The sequence below is a fragment of the Equus quagga genome, chromosome 13 (genome assembly GCF_021613505.1).
Source record: "Equus quagga isolate Etosha38 chromosome 13, UCLA_HA_Equagga_1.0, whole genome shotgun sequence".
Taxonomy (NCBI): Eukaryota; Metazoa; Chordata; class Mammalia; order Perissodactyla; family Equidae; genus Equus; species Equus quagga.
The window spans coordinates 19366724-19372471 of NC_060279.1; the positions used below are offsets into that span (position 1 = coordinate 19366724).

Here is a 5748-nt window from a genome sequence, read left to right on the forward strand (position 1 = left end):
CTGCCTTAGATGGCAAATAGCTCTGAAGTAGTGTCATAGGTTCTTACTGGATCTAGGGGAACAGCAGATTACTCACTCTTTTGAGTTGTCAAGCCTGGGTGATCCCAGCCTGTTTCACTCATGGCCTGCTGACCAAAGTCCCTAATGCATCCGACTAAATGATAACCCCCATCCTGCACCTTCTGGTGACAATGTAGGAGACCTCTCAGCTTTCTTTGGGTAGTGTCACAGTAGGTTCATGGTCAATATGTTTTTTTCCTTTGTTCATGTTCTCCTTGAGCTAAACTCAGTAGAGAAATCTCTGATAGCTTTCTTCTTCTTCTTCTTCTTCTTTTTTTTTGCTGAGGAAGATTAGCCCTGAGCTAACATCTGTTGCCAATCTTCCTCTTTTTTTGCTTCAAGAAGATGAGCCCTGAGTTAACATCTGTGCCAATCTTCCTCCACTTTATATGTGGGTCACCACCACGGCATGGCTTACAACTGGTGTAGGTCCATGTCTGGGATCCAAACCCATGAACCTGGGCCGCCAAAGTGGAGTATGTCAAACTTAACCACTATGCCACTGGGCTGGCCCCACGTTTCTTCTTTTTGAAACATCTCTTCCACACTTTAGATTCTAGGACCTTTTCTCTTCAAAGAAAGCCAGGTTTTATGTTCCTAGCTACAATTGAAGAACAACAGCTTTACCCTTCTGTGGCTTTTGAAATTCCTTTCCGATGGGAGGATAGTGTGATGGGTTGAATTGCATCCCTCCAAAATTCATATGTTAAAGTCCTAAGCCCCCAGTACCTCAGAATGTGACTGTATTTGGAGACAGAGCCTTTAAAGAGGTAATTAAGGTAAAATGAGGTGGTATGAGTGAACCCTAATGCAATATGACTGATGTCCTTGTAAGAAGAGGGGATTAGGACAGAGGGACAACCATGTGAGGACATAGCAAGAAGGAGAGAGGTCTCAGAAGCAAACAAATCTACTGATACCTTGGTCTTGGACTTCCAGCCTCCAGAACTGTGAGAAAACTAATTTCTGTTGTTTAAGCACCCAGTCTGTGGCGTTTTGTAGTGGCAGCCCTAGCAGACTCCTACAGGTAGAATGGTCCTCAGATGGTCTTGAAACAGGAGATACTGTGCTCAAGGTGCTCTCTGGAGAAGCCTGAGTCGGAGAAAGAGCCCTCATTACTAAACCACTTAGGGTCTCAGGTTTGTAAGGGTCAGTAGAGGGACAAGAGCACTGGCAACTTTGAAGTCACCCTCTCTAGAGGGTCTTCCGTCTTAAATATCTTTCTCCAGAGGTCTGAAATGATGTCATCAGCAGTTCATATGGAGGTCTTGAAGCCTTTTTTTAGTGTTCAACATCTCATGGTAAAATAAGAATATACCAGATGACTGGGATGCTGTTGATAGACTGTGGATGCCGGATGTGGGTTTTGGGAAGGATTCCAGCAAAGGAGCAGTGAAGGAGAGGATGGAAAGGCACAGATCATCAGGTCCTTCCCTCTCAGCTCTGCCCAGGCCCAGCCTTGAAGCGCCTTGCACTGGGCTTACAGGAAGAAGGGTGGAGTTTTGCTTCTTCCTTGGTGGTGCCTTCTTCCCAAACGTGAGGCTCTCCATGGTCACAGGGTGGTGGTGATTGCTTCATGGTGCAATGGTTGAGACAGCTGTCCTTCAAGACCCTTCTTTTGGCCTTTTAGTTGCTGCAACATTTTGATCAGAAATTTCTGCTTTAAGTGTAAAGGATGTGGTGCAATTGGGGAAGGAAGTGTGGAGAACAATCAAAACAAAACACCCCGGCCATACTTCAGTAAAATAGAACACATTCCTGCCCCCTGCCCTCCACCAGAGTGTTTAACTTTTCCTCTTTTTTTCTTAGCTCTGACGCTAGTGTGGTGTAGATTATAACTCTGGTATTTTTGTTTGTCATCATTTTCCTTGAACATGAATACAAAGAAGACTTCAACAGCAGTAAACTGAGTAGCCTGTAGCAATGCTTTTGTATTTGAAGTCAGATTAAATTTGTCCTCCAAAAAGGTTTCTACTCCTTCTCCCTCTCCCTCTGCTTCCTTCCCTGGACTGCTGCCCCCAGCACTGCAGCCTGTCCCCACACCTCCAGGATGTTAGCAGTTTTTAGGGAACAAGATTTGCTCCCTTCTTTTCATGAGATTGTTGAAGACTGAAAAAAACCCTTAAGACTCCTCAAAATGAATTTCTGACCAGTGGGGCAGATTTTATGAGGCAGGAGACCCTCCCAGTTTCCAGTAGGTCAGTCTCTATAATGAATGAGAGTTCTGCATGTGAATGAAGTAGAGGATGCTGAGGGAAGAATCAGGATGATTCCATATGGACAAATGGAAACAGAGATAGACTCCTGGAAAAATAAGAAATAGGCATCACACTTTATTCTGGGTCAAATAGAATATTACATATTCTAGGAAAGAAATGATCTAGCTAATTATTTTAAAACAGTTTCACTTACAAAGTTCCATTTTATCTGAGTGATAGTCATTTCTTTTTTTCTCTTTCTAAGTGTGGAAGCGGAATGTATATCAATGTATGGCCCCTAGCAGGAGAGTGGTCACATGGGAGGGTGTGAAAAATGCCTATTCTGGTTGCAGTGTGTGTATTCGTGGGTGGTAGAGAAATAACCATTAACGATGTGAAGGAAAACAAATACCTTGACTAAATTTCGTGTCATTCTTTGTGATGTTGCAATTCTCTTTAAATAAATAACTAGAACACTTCCCAAAAGAAACTGAATGTACGTTGTGAAGGATAATTAAGACTGTAGATCAAACGCAAAAACGACACTTTGGAAGAAAATATTTTTAGAATCTGCACCACGCTCCTTTCAATCTCTGGCCCAAATGACAAAGATGATTTTGTAAATGCATTCATGTGGGCCTAACAACTTGTTGGAAAGCCTGCCTGAGTTGGATGGATATAATAACAGAACTGCAAATTATACCCTTACACAAGAATACAAAGGTAAGTCTATCTTCAGGGGGATCTGGCCAAGGTGAGTCCATTGCATATTCTTATTTAGATAGTTTCCTCTGTAGCATGTCCTGGACACTATCATAAAGTAGATCAATACAGAGTAGATTGTGTTTTCTCGATAGAAACAACGTTAGAATTGAAATTTGAAACAAATAAGCTATTGATGTGGTCAATAGTATGTTATAAAAGCAAACACAAAGTATTCAAATAAGTAAACATATTTTCTAAATCTTAATAAAATAGATGTAAATATAGCATACATATTGATTGCAGAAGAGATTATCATATAAAGATATACTTTTATTGTATCAAAAACTTACCTGCTAATGAGAATTAAACATTTTATTAAGAGCTGAATTTGTTACATAGAAATTGAGAAAGTCCCTTTTGGATGCCTTAGATCTCTTCAAAAATAACTACAAGCAATCTTCTGCAGAAAATGACTTTTTCCCCCTGCTTATTATACGCTCTATAGCAAGCAATAGCATTTAAATCATTCCAGTGACCTTAGCATGACCCTTCAGTGATACTCAAAACACACGTTGTCGGGAAGGTAGGCAGTTTCTTGTCTACTAAAAGGTTTTTCTTTTAAAAGTAAATGACAAAACTAATACATGCTCATGCATACAATTTAAAATATGCAAATAAGTGGAAAAAAGAAAAGTAACACCTCATAATTTTATATCTCAGTGATAATCATTGTTTCCTAATGTGTATCTTCACACTAAACATTGTAGCAACCAAATTTTTCCTATACCCATCAGTGAAAAAAAAGTCTCACTGAGTATTCATAGCATCATTTAAAATAGATGTATATTATTTTGTTCTATACAGCATACTTTATTTAACGAACCCCCATTTCTAGACATTTCAGTTGCTTTCATTGTTTTTTCCATTGTGCTTGTAGCAGCCACACCTGTGGCTTCATGGAGTATTTGCTTCGTTCGGGAAAGGGGGAGGAAGCTTGAGTCTGGTTTACAGATGTCTCTGCTGACACCAGTTGGACATGGACCACTGAGGTCCCAGCAAAGCCATCTGCCCTGCGGTTGAAGGATAAGGGAGATCCTCCCAGTGGACAGCACTTTGAACAGTCCACCTTGTGGTCCATTTTGCCTGGAAGGAGAGAAGACCTGAGGACTGACAGCAAGGAGGTTTGGGAAGAGTCGGGTGGGTGATACTCTTGAACTAGGCTTCAGAATGTGTCCCTCATGAGTGCTGCTCAAGGAGCATCTACTCCAGAGGCGAGTCTCTGTAAAACAGTGGATATGGTGAGCTGCTCTGTGGATGTCCCTCAGCCTTCTCCCCAGCTACGCCAGTGCTTGCCTGATGTTTTGTGAACAAAGTAGGATTCAGGGCTGGAGGCTGTACATGCATTCAACAATAAAATGTCTTCTTACAAAGACTGGCTTGGTCATTGGCCCCTTTGAGTGCCAAGTTTTCTAAGCAATGCCCAATCCTGAACATTTCATATGGTACCACACCTCAAGTGAGGTGTGGAGGGATTAGCCACCTTTTTGGACCCCTTCTGACCCAGCAGCACCAACTGTGGAATACTGAACTACCAGGACCTGGGTCACTTTTTGGAAACAATAGCAGGGCTCAGTGAATGGGGCAGCTTGGCTTTCTAGAAGGAGTTATTTGTTGCCCTGACTGATTCTGCTCCAGAGAACCATCCACAAAGCACTTGAGACTGTGAAGAATCCACGATAGTTTCCACCACCATTCTCTAGGTCTTTTGAACTACGTGAACTGGTGATAACCTTTGACCGGTAGGACTAAGAGATGAGTGTTCACCATCATCTCCTATGGGTTTCTATTCATTCTCGTCCCGGTCTACCTATGTGGGAACGACCATGTCTTGCTATAGAGCATTGAGTGGTGAATTGTAAAGGTGTTTTAGGCTATACATATGCTCTTCCTCAAAGAAGAGGCTTGGAGGGCAGAGAATCCAGTTGGTTCTATGGAAGACTTTGCTTATCTTTAATATGCCCTACACAATGCTGGTTCTTTTGCATAATATTAACTTGTTAATCCGGGGAATGATTACATATTCTGTGCCTTAAAATTTTTTTTATTTATTAAATTTTTATTAAAATAGGTATGTCATAAAGTTTACCATTTTAACAATTTTTAAGTGTACAGTTCTGTGGCAGTAAGTCTGTGGCTTTTTGCCTCTAAACTTGAATCCACCTCTGTTTTCTATGGATACTCCATTCTCTCCAATGCCATGACCATATTTCCTGCCTGCCAAGAGGCTATTAACTGTAAAACAAACCACTATATTAGTAGCAATATTTTATTAAAAAGGATATTTCTGGCATTTCCTTGGATGTCAGTTATAAACCATATTCATATTTCAGAAATATCAGGTAGAAAATGTGCATCAGAGAATTGAGGGAACATTTAGCTTCTCTGTGTCCTGTGGCAGTGGCAGGAATTAAAAAAAACTAGTTCTGAAGGGAGAGTCACTTTCTGTATGATGTCCATGACGATCAAGCTGGAAACCTATAGCTTATTGGGCAGTCCCAGGAGCACCATGACACTGCCTGGACAGGAGACCTCTGAAATAAAATGTATGTTTAGGATTGTAGAGAATAACAGGGTGTCATGAGAACCTCAGAAAATAATTTTATTAAAGACTAAATCACCACCACCAAGGAAAAGGTTTTAATATTTACTGAGCATCTGCTATCTGCTGAGAAATTTACATACATTTCTCATTTTTACCTCAGTGCAATCTTGGGAGGTAGATACA

The 5748-nt window shown here is 41.0% G+C and overlaps 1 long non-coding RNA gene across 1 annotated transcript; it reads left to right on the forward strand.

The window, feature by feature from the left end:
• The first annotated feature begins 1200 nt into the window (after window positions 1-1200).
• On the forward strand, window positions 1201-5122 carry LOC124249498 (uncharacterized). The gene is made up of 2 exons (XR_006891414.1): window positions 1201-2981; window positions 3901-5122. It is a non-coding gene; the product is annotated as an uncharacterized LOC124249498 (long non-coding RNA).
• The last annotated feature ends 626 nt before the right edge of the window (window positions 5123-5748 follow it).